The sequence below is a fragment of the Hirundo rustica genome, chromosome 13, assembly GCF_015227805.2.
Source record: "Hirundo rustica isolate bHirRus1 chromosome 13, bHirRus1.pri.v3, whole genome shotgun sequence".
In the NCBI taxonomy this organism is placed as follows: Eukaryota; Metazoa; Chordata; class Aves; order Passeriformes; family Hirundinidae; genus Hirundo; species Hirundo rustica.
Window position 1 is genome coordinate 8,429,061 of NC_053462.1, and position 10,663 is coordinate 8,439,723.

At 43.7% G+C, this 10,663-nt stretch overlaps 1 protein-coding gene across 1 annotated transcript in view; it reads right to left on the bottom strand.

The window, feature by feature from the left end:
• MAPK6 (mitogen-activated protein kinase 6) overlaps positions 1–8,895 on the bottom strand; it is a 28,153-nt gene extending 19,258 nt beyond the window's left edge. The window contains exon 1 of the mRNA XM_040077783.1: positions 8,706–8,895. The gene's annotated coding sequence lies outside the window, so the exon portion shown is untranslated. The remainder of the gene's footprint in view (positions 1–8,705) is intronic.
• Between the last annotated feature and the right edge of the window lie 1,768 nt (positions 8,896–10,663).

A 10,663-nucleotide genomic window follows, 5' to 3' on the forward strand; every position in this document is an offset into this window, starting at 1 on the left:
GCAGGAGGCTGATAGGAGTTCTGCTGCTCAGGGTGTGTTTTGGCTGGGGCTAACACCCTTTTTCAGGATTCCCAAAATAGCACTTATCAAAAGCAGCAGGTTGACTGGAAGCATACTGCTTCACATAATGACTGCAACTATCCCTGCCAGACTCCTACCTCAGTCAGTCTCCTGAAGCTAAAGAGATTGAAAATCTAAGAAATATCAAAAAGTAGGGATTTTTATAGAACATCTACCATCAAATTATACAGCAAATACTCAGTGTTGCAAAAGCTACCTTGAATCACTTTTGTTGTATTGTCAGACAGCAAAACCCAAAGTTTTCATTTCACTAACAAATATATTTTAGAAACACCTCCTCTCTCTCAATACTCTGTAACTTTTTCTCAGCACATCTTGCACCATCTATTTCTAAAGATTTCCACTGAAAACATATGGGACTATTCAATTCCCCATACTCCTCAATATCATTTATGTCTTAGACTTCGTTAATATTTTTAAGGTTGTTTCAGGTTTTTTCAGCAGTTTTGAGACACTTGCTGGGAGGGATTACATTTCCAAAGTATTTGTTTTCTCATGAAAACTGGGTTTCACTTGTGTGCCAGAATCAGCAGACGTGTTATAAATAGCTTTGGATAGATGACAGGAAATGATGCAAGATCTCAGGCCACTCTACAGAAGACAACTGTTTGAAGTGCTGAGAAAAGAAGGACTTGGACCATTGACTACTGCACAGGGGGAAAAATTAATGCACAGAACCATAATTTACTGCAAAGGGTATTAGGCTTACGAAACACAAGACCACTTATTACAACTCAAGCAAAAAGTACTTGCTTGCAATTACACTACAATGAGAAACAAGAAAATTAATTTTTCCTTTGAAGAGGAAAAACTGACCAGAATTGTCTAAACTCGCTTTGTATTTTACTCTTGGGGAGAAAAGACACGCTCCTTACATGCTACAAATGCCAACACACACATTGGTAATTCTCCAGGCTCTGAGTGGTGCCAAACACTGGGATCATCTTCCTACCCTGGCATTTCCCATTAGCTTCAGCAAAGTCTCTTCCAACTCAAAGTGCTTTAAATGGGCTCCAATACCAGATGCCTAGAGGTTAAGCTGTGTCTATTCATCTCATCTGAAGAACTCCCTGTTACTCTTTGCAGTCGTAATACAGAATGGAACAATAACTCCTGGTCTCATTTTGCTTCTATCAACTCCCATGAAGATAAAGCACAATAATTTAACCCCCAATAAATGCTTTATTTGCAACAGGAGCGAACTCACAGCATTCTTAAGTTTACAACAAAACTTTGAACAGATGTAACCTTAACACAGTGACTCCAGCCTTCACCTCCAGTACAAACTGGCTCCTTTTCCTAACAGCAGGAAGCACCTCTCAGCCCACTCCCTGCCACACTTGGCACCGTGGATGACTGGACAACGTGCTACACATGAAGGGCTACTAAATTAGTGAGAAATACATAGTGTACCTCCCCAGCAGGTTGTTTTTTCACAGAGGGATGCATTTAGGCCCTCTACATTCCCACATTACAGCTGAGCATCGTGTGGACCAACCTCCCTTCTGTCCTGGGCCCTGGAAGAGCATCAGGCACACAGCTCACCTCGTACCATCATAACCCCCCAGTGCCTTCTCCCCCAGAGACACCATCAGCAGGCCTGCCTGGGACTTCTGCTGAGGTTTTACTTCAGGAGACCATGGCATATTTGATCCCTCTCATGACTGTAGCTCAGAGGCATCCCACTTTCAGGAGTGGATGGTTTCTATGCAGGGTTTTTGAGTTGTCTGTTCTTCTGACAGACAGAAGAGCCTAGAAGCACTTCTGCCTAGGAAAGGAATAAATAATACATGACAGATTTTTTGTACTGAGTAACTCATTTTACCCATGATCCACGCTTCTGTAAGTCTGAGGAACAATTATTTTTTTCCAGTAAAGATATAAAATCTGACTGAATCTTTGTTATTTTGGAAATGTTAGATTTATTGCCTCTCTTAGAGGTACAACAGTGCTGAAACTGGGTCATCTCAAACTTTTTCAATTAAGGGCTAGACAAATGAAATACATCTCTCCATGTACACAGTGCAGGACAGAAAAACAAATCAACTTGTTAGTGGATACTGACACATACACTTACACATTTACATATACACTTACACACATACACATACACTGTGTGCAGGAGAGGAGAGTAGGAAAGAAGGTGGGCAAAGCTGTCAGCCTTTGCAGAGCTCAGTGGGAGCTCCAGTGCCAGTTGGTGCATCTGACCTTTGTGACCTTAATTCCTCTCAGAAATACTTCCATTGGACACCCCGGTGCTGAGGAAGCACTGAGACACAGTCCTCAACCCAGAAAGTTATCTCATAGAGGTAAACATTTCATTGAAGGGTTGTACCTAGAGGTTCTTTCATTATATAAATAGCAGGCTTTACCCTGCAAGTGAGCTGGAATTAAGAAAGGTAAAGAAGTAGAGAAATCTGCTTATAAGTGCATCACCTTTCCCTTATCTCCAGCATATATTTAAATAGTTTTCCACTCAAATTTCAATAGTCAAAAACTGTTAAGTAAAAATTTAAGAGATACCCCATGCCCCTAAAGTTGTATTTTTTGAGAAGAAAAAGATATTTCTTCCTCATTCTTTTTTTTTTTTTTTTTAAACACCAGAGAATTGTTTAAGCCTCAATTAAAATACAACCAATTCCTGATAAACTTATTTTAGTAAACACAAAAAGCTGCTAACCATTATCTCATATTTCTTCTTATTGTTTAATCAGGACACTCCCAAAACAAAAGCAATCAAGATGACTCAAAGAAGATGAGTTCCAACCTTTGGACCAGCTCTGATTGCAATACTTACTTCTCATGATTGCAGCAATTCAGCAGACTCCAACACGATAATAGCGTTCACGTGTTCTCTGTGACCTACTCCAGCACTGCCCTGGGTGACAGCAAGCCCTGCTGCACGGTTCCTGTGTGTGTTCTGCTGTCCCCAGCTCACAAACCAGCTGCCAGACCTTCTTGTGCCCCCTTGCATCCATGATCACAGGGGTTAGGTACACAAACCCTTTCACTCCTGTTCAGTGGTGCGAGAGACACGGCCAGGCTGCACTGTTGCAGTTCTTACTTGGCCACCCAAAGCAATCAAGAACCAGCTTAGCCACCAGAAAAAATTGAGCAAACTCTCCCTGTGTCTTGAAATGGTGGCCCAGAGGGGTAAGACTACAGCTTACAAACCTCTCCCCTCTTTATTGCTGTTGATTTTTCCAGGACAGCCTGTCTATCCTTGATTTCTGTGTTGGAAAAGGTGTATCCCAGAAATCAAGGATAGAGAGAAAACTCAGCTCTTGCCCTCAGAGTTAAACCATACTGCCAGGGTTGGACTAGGAATCTTATTACCACTGCCAAACCATCCTGCTCCAAGGGCAGCTCCAAGGGAGACAACACTCCCAAGCCTGTCTGTCAGAGATGCTTTACAAAGGCTTCACAAAACAGCACAATATTCATCAAAACTGAGGTTGTGATTTTCCCCTCAACCCAACAAAGGTTTTGAGACATCAGCTGTTTATTTGCTCCTGACAGACTACCCAAGCTGGTATTCCCACAACTGCGTGGACTATCTAGATACTTCCTCGAAGTACAGAGTAAAGTGAGATTGTTATGGTTTGTGATAATATCCCTGTTTCAATAATTACAGCAGCTCATTTTCTTGTAGTAAAATTACTTCGTGAATGATATGTACGATTAGGGATCAAAGTACTGTCCTGTACCCCGCGTTTATCATCCCAGGTCCAAAGACGTTTATTAGTAAACAATAGCAATGTAATCATTGCCAGGCAGCAGGGAGTCAGAGGCAGGGCTTGAGCAGGCTGCTGGCAGCTAAGAAACATCAACAAAGAACCTGCGGGGACTGCTGAAATCAAGGGAAGCAGCAGGGCAGTAATGGAAACTTTTGAACCTTTTTACACAGTGGAACAAGAAGATTTGTCATTCTGATTGCTGAAATGTTTCAGATAGCAGGAGAACATGGGAATATGGGCCTTCATGACAGCCAGTAAGCTTCTCTGACCTTGGAAGGGAGCTCCATGTGGCATGACAATCACAGTAATCAGAACAAGCTCTAGCTGCTCTGATATAGCTTTACTGCAGGAGCAGATATTCCCTTTTTTCCTCACAAGTGCTCAGTGCTCTCCTTCATTCATTGGACAAGACAGTGCTCACCTGATTACCAGCAACTGGATACCGACAAAAACCAAACTCAGCGTACTGCCCTGCGTGCTGTTCATCACATATTGCCCCGGTCTGAGGACAGAACTGCCAGAGTTAAAGGGCTTGGCAAATAACCATTAAATTAATTTCTACAATCTGAAAGAATGTCAGAATATTATCAATCCCACTCTTCTGAACTAAGTCACTAAAGAACAAGGTCAATGTAGCCCTTAATAGCAGATTTAAGATTACTGGAACTAAAATTTGCAAGGATTCTGTACTTTATTCCACTTTTCAACTCACTTTTCAATGTCCTTGGTCCTGGCACCAAGTACAGATCCCCAAAGCTCTGAATTCTGAGTTTACAAGTTATTCTAGGCTTTGTCCAGGCAGTTCTTTGTCCATGCCCAGCACCAGAAGGCCCCGAGTAGCTGAGTTTGTACACCCTGAGTTTGCACACCCTCTATGCCAGTCTCTTCACTCCCTCTCAGAGACCATCTAGTTTCTCCAAGTCTCTTCCCATTTCCTGGTTTCTATTTGCTTTTCTCCCATCCAATTAAAGTCTCATTTTTACAAGCTTTTTCTCCCAACCTATTTCTGAAAAGTTCCCTACCTATTTGGTCCTTGTTTCTTCCACGAGTCAGCTGCTGGAGCCAACAGGAGCCACTAAAAGCAATACATGGGAGGAACAGTCCACTTAAATTCAATTAAGGTGCCCAATCCCAGCATAGCCTGTAGAAGCCTGTGGATGCATTCACAGGAAAATTTCTGTTCAGGAGTTGTGTGGGCTGGAGCACACCCAGGACTCACAGCACGGGAATTAATCTGCTAACAGATCTCTCAGTCTGCAAAAACCTGAGGTCTCCAGTTCGTGAACACCAAGAAAGATAAAACACGCCTTTTTGATTCTGGATTTCAAGAGTGCCCTCCTCTTCTGAAACAGGCAAGAGTCTTTTAAAAGCTTTTTGTTGTTGTTGTTGCTTGCTTGTGTTTAAATAGGGCAAAATCATTGGTCTCCTCTGCCCCGGTTCTTGTAAAATAAGCGAAACATTCCAGCAAAGTTCAGATTTGGAAATCTACCTGACACAAAAATGTTTCTGTCTGAAGAATCAGCCGTCAGCAAAGTCGTGGTCTATCAGAGAGCCTTTCCCGAGAGGCTGCGGGTGCCCAGGGGCTGTGCCGCCGCCCGCCGGTGCCGCCCGGCCCCGCTCTCCGCGCGGTGTGCCCGGCCGAGCGCACGGAGCCAGCTCGCCTGCCTCACCTCTCAGCGCCTTCTCCTCATGCTCCCGGGCACCAAAGCCTCCAGCTGTCGAGGAAGGTGGTGGGGAAGGAGTCTTGCTGCACAGGAACGCATTAAGGAGGAGAAGAAGCAGCCCAGGGAGTTTCTGAGGAAGAAATGTCCGGGACAGTGCCCTCCGCGGGGGTGGGTCACGGATTGCTGGGGGAGCGCAGGTCGTCAGGGAGCGAGGGGCACCTGCTGCTGGGATGCAGAGCGCCTTATTCCAGCTTCTCTTCCCCTTCACCAGCCTGTTTTGGGAAAAGGCCCTCAGCAGTGCAAGGCAGGAGGCTGTAAGGAAATATCCCACTCTCCAGGATGAAGGTTTTCCCTATTCTTTTGCTCCAGTGTGTGGCCACACGGCCTCTCACACCCAAATCCTGCTGCTTGCCTGGTGTCCTGGTGCGGACTCCACAGTCCTCGGTGCAGCTGGTGCTGCAGGGCTGTGAGACAGCCAGCACCAGGACAGGCAGGGACACAGAGTAACAGGGACAGACCCAACCATTAGAGGAACGCAACGCTGAAGGAGATGGGGAGCTAAGAGTTTAAATAATCTCCATCATCAGCTTCTCTGTAATCTCAGGTTTTGGCTGTTTGGAGAGATAGACAGAAACTACATGTGACTGTATGCAGGGGAAGAAGAGAAGTCAACATTAGGCCAGCTTTCTGATGGTTACAGAAGCTGTAATTTCATTTTCTTGCCGTTGTATCCTATGTGAAAAGCATTTCAAGTCATGCCGCACCCCCTAAACCCTATAAAGAAAAACTAGACCTCGCAAAGCTGTTTTCCAGTGTGTCAAATTCAGCTGTTAGACAGGTTTTCCATTAACTCCCGACTGAGCAGAGGCAACCAGGTCACCGAACACCAGGAGAGCAGGACTCCTTGCCCAGGTTTCTGCGAGCCCCCCTCTCCAGCCTCAGCAGAGTCTGTCCCACCCTCTGTCACTCAGCAGCAGGCTGGACACCTCGAGGACAGCCAGCTCATCCCAGCGCTGCTGCTGCAGGGGTTAACGCTGCAGCACATCGGCGAGGCCACCCAGTGCCACCACTGTCACCTGCGGGACACCGCTGCTGTAGGAGGGACCGGCTCGCCTACAGGGACTGCCTGGAGCCCTCCAGCATCACCTGGCTGCCGTGGCAGGCAGAATCCAGGAAACGCTTCTCCAAACCCGCCCTTGTGATCTCTAAAACAAGCTTTTATTTATGCTGCTGCTGGTGAAATATACCTGAGAATCTATCTGAAATATACAGAAAATAACCTGAGTCCTCAGTCTACCTTCAGCTGTAATTTTCTTGAAGGATCCTCTCCCTCTGCAGAGCAAATACAGCGTTTGCAGGAATAGAGCTGCACTTATGTAAGTTTCTGAGAATGCCAAGTTGAAAGCCTGACAGAATAAAAACTTCTGGTAAAAACCTATTTTTTCTCTTTTCAAGAGATCTAATCTATCTTCTGTGCATTCCTGACCTTCGGAAAGCATTTTCATCTCACACGTTAAGTATAACAATCCTCTTAACAGGGAACATTTTGTTAGGGCTTTAAATTGGGTTACGTAAATTATTTGTAGTTCTGACAGCAGGTTTCTCTTCCGTCCACGAGGACAGTTGTTTTGAGCTTGCTACAAGGTTCATTTGCAATCACAGCAGATAATCATCGGAAGGCACTGTTTGAAAGGCGATTTTATCTGTGGCATATGCCACAAGTTTGTCAAAGCTTTTTATAAAAGCAACATTTTTGCTAAATAAAGTACAGTAACATGCATGAGAATTAAGACATCCCTGATGGGGATTGTAAACTAAGTGAACAAAAGCTTTTCTAACTTTAACAAACCTTAGGAGGTACAGAACACAGAGGGGAAAAAACCCAACACTATGTAAAACCATGGATTGAGATACGTATATAGGTGGTACTGAGCATGTCTCAATCCATGGTTTTACTTTTGCTGACTGCAGAGGGAATTGCAAACAGTCAGGATGAGGCTCTTTCTTCACACTAGGTACTTGTTCAGAAAAAAAAACAGTAGAAAAAGTATTCAGAAGTTACAGCACTACTTTTAGTATTGTATCAGAGCAGCCAGTGACTTAGAAACACAGTTTGCAGTACTCTCTTTTCATTTTTTCTTCTCCCCAGCCCCTAGACAGGCACAGGCTTAGACACTGTTTTGAATGGGAAGAGTTCTCTGGCAGCAGAACCCTCCTGCCTCCCTTTCTCTTGTCACTGGTAGGGCTGATTGGGGAAAAAAAGTTTCTACTGATTTCATCACGGGTGGGAAAAGAAAGGCATAATTTCTAAATTTGGATTGATATTTAGGTTTCCTATTATATTTATGAGTTCTTAACACACGCCCTCCCCAATAAAGCAATAAAACAATATTTTATTAAAATTGAAAGTATTAGGTTTGACTTTAAGAACAATGTTTTACTAAAACAATATTTTAAAATGAAAACTTTCAAATGAAAATATGGACATTTATTTTTTAAGTCTTTGTAAGAGCATGTCAGATTTTTTCTCCCTAAGCAACAAGAGGGAAAAGTTTCATCCCATGCTGAGTACAAGCCAATCCAGTAAACCTGATTTCTACAATCCTGCTGGCATTACATTCTCCACAACAGTGGTGCAGAAACCAACAAACCCTTCTGCAACATCAGAGCACTCCAAGGAGTGGCATTTTCAATGAGGAGAAAACCTGAGAGTCTGTAAACCACACACACACACACACACACATGCACAAACAGAAGAACCATGCAAAAGGTGCTCAGCAGAGAGGACCTTTACCCACAAAACTTAATGTCTACTAACATTTCCAAATCTGCCCAGGAATGCTTCACCTTGCTATTTCCAATTGTATTAGCTAACTGGTGGTGTTTTATCTTTCCCTCCCCTTCTTTATTCAATGCCAACATTTATTTTCAGCAGTCTATACAGAGTTATTACATGGTTTTATTAGCAGTCTTTCTTAAAATACTTTATCTATAGAGAATGCAATGCGTTAAGGCTTCTAGGGACAACATGAGTACTTCTAGGGACAATGTTAGCTATTCCTATGAATTATCTGGAGACACTAGCTGATTAATATGAAATTAGTTAATTTTTATAAAGAGAAAGAGATGTTTCTAAGTGTTAGTAAGAAAGATTCATCTTTACACTTCTTTCTCTCTAAACAAACAGATCTCATGGGAGAATACACACAGACATTTAACTTACCATTACTGCAGCTATCTTTTGAATTCCTCAGTACCATTAATATTTAAGCAGAAAGAACAAGCAATTATCCTAATGATACCACACCAGAACTAGCAAAGTAATTTTCAAAAAGTCATCCAGAAGAAGTGAGAAGGTCAACCAGAAAACACGAGTCAGGAATAGCTGTGCTCCGATGAGGAGGGGAAGGTTATGTTGCTGTGATATGAGTAGTGCACAGCTGTTACTCTAGTAATAATGCATCATATTAATATTTAAATGAGAGGAGGAGGAGGAGGGCACGAGATTGTGTGTGACTCAATGGTCCCTCCCTGTCCTCAAGCAGAAAAATAGGCCACCAATACAGAAAGAGCATTAGGAGCTGCAGAGTGGGAAGGTTTGTTTTCATTACCTCATGAATAAAAGTGGGTAAACTGGTCCCTGAAGAAGTCTAGAAATTATCCTGCTTTTACTACAGCAAGTCAAATTCTGTTTCTAGTCTCAGAAGCAGCCATTGCCTAATGAACAAATTGGACCAGTGCTCTAGGTCTGCACATGGTGTTTCTTGGATTTCAGTGTATTTCCAGCAAGCCCCTACACTTCCTCCAAACACTGCCTGCAGGAGTCTTGCCTGGCAGTCCCTCACAGGGAACTGCTGAATTGCTGCTGTACTTTGCCAGTTATCCAAAGACACATTTATAAGTTAGCCCCCTTTCTTTCTGGGAGCTAACTTACCTTGCTGCATGGCCTGGGCCCATCGGGGCCTCTGGCTGGGCAGGTCAGGGGACCTGAGGAGGAGCAGGAGTGTCTGCGGGTGCTGTGAGGAGCAGAGCCTCAGCCCCGGGAGCCTGGGGGAGCTGCTGGAGGCAGAGCAGCAACACCCAGCAACAGCAGGCTCAGCTGGAGATGGAGGGCTGGAGGAAAGAGCTGATGCAGGCATAACCCAGACACATGTGGGTGGCATCCCTGGCAGGAGAGGCAGCCTGGCTACGCTCGATTGCATGTAGGGTTGCACAACTTTATTCAACAATTCAATATAAACACACCTCTTACAAACTGGGTTTTGGGAGGTCGGGATTTTCTTTGGAATTCTGTACTTTTGAATACTGTAACAGAAGTGTTAATGTGATAGCCCTGGCTGAGCATCGCCTTTTTGGCTGTGTAACTCTAAAAAGGTAATAAGCAACCATTTAACCAGAAACAGACATGGACTCCAGAAATGGCCATGAGGCTAAATAACAAATAGTTTGTAACAGAAAAAAAAATCCACAGAAAAGCATTTGGTTTAGTGCTTGGCATGAAAATACAAATTACACAAAGTACAACATTAGGAGATGCCAAACTCATGCTGTAACATCAGTTCTCAGTGCACCAAGGTAAATTCTTCATCAGAAACTTTCTATTTTTTCCTGTTCAAGCAAAGATGTTCCTCCCTCCTTTCATTTTGTTAGCCTAATCCTTCATGAACAAGTTTGGAAACAACCTGAGTTAACATTGATGTTATTTTAACCTGACTGTTATGAAGGTTTTATTTACTGTGTCCTGTACAAAATTATTTGTTATTTATACACTGCAGAAAACACCGCTCCTCAGATCTTCTCCATATCCATTGTCATCATCCCAGCAAAGTAACATTTAAAACTGGTCCTCATGACTTGCTCCAAAGGTTTTCACATAAAGCTGAATCAGGCCTCTGGACATGTTGGAGGAATGGAGAATACTGATCTAGGCTGCTTTCAAAGAGTAGATAACAACGGTCTACAGGAAGACACCTCTTCTCTCTTGTAGTAATTACACTAACACATTAGCTTGCAGGGATTAGGTTCTTCCTTCCTGGATTTTGGGAGTGCTGGAGGAAGGGTCCACCCACACTGGCTTTAATCCCTGGCAGAGCCCTCCCTTCAGCTCCACCACTGCTCCTGCATCATGGGAGGACAGACACGTGGGGCTGGAATTGACCACCTAATGCACCTACGCTGATG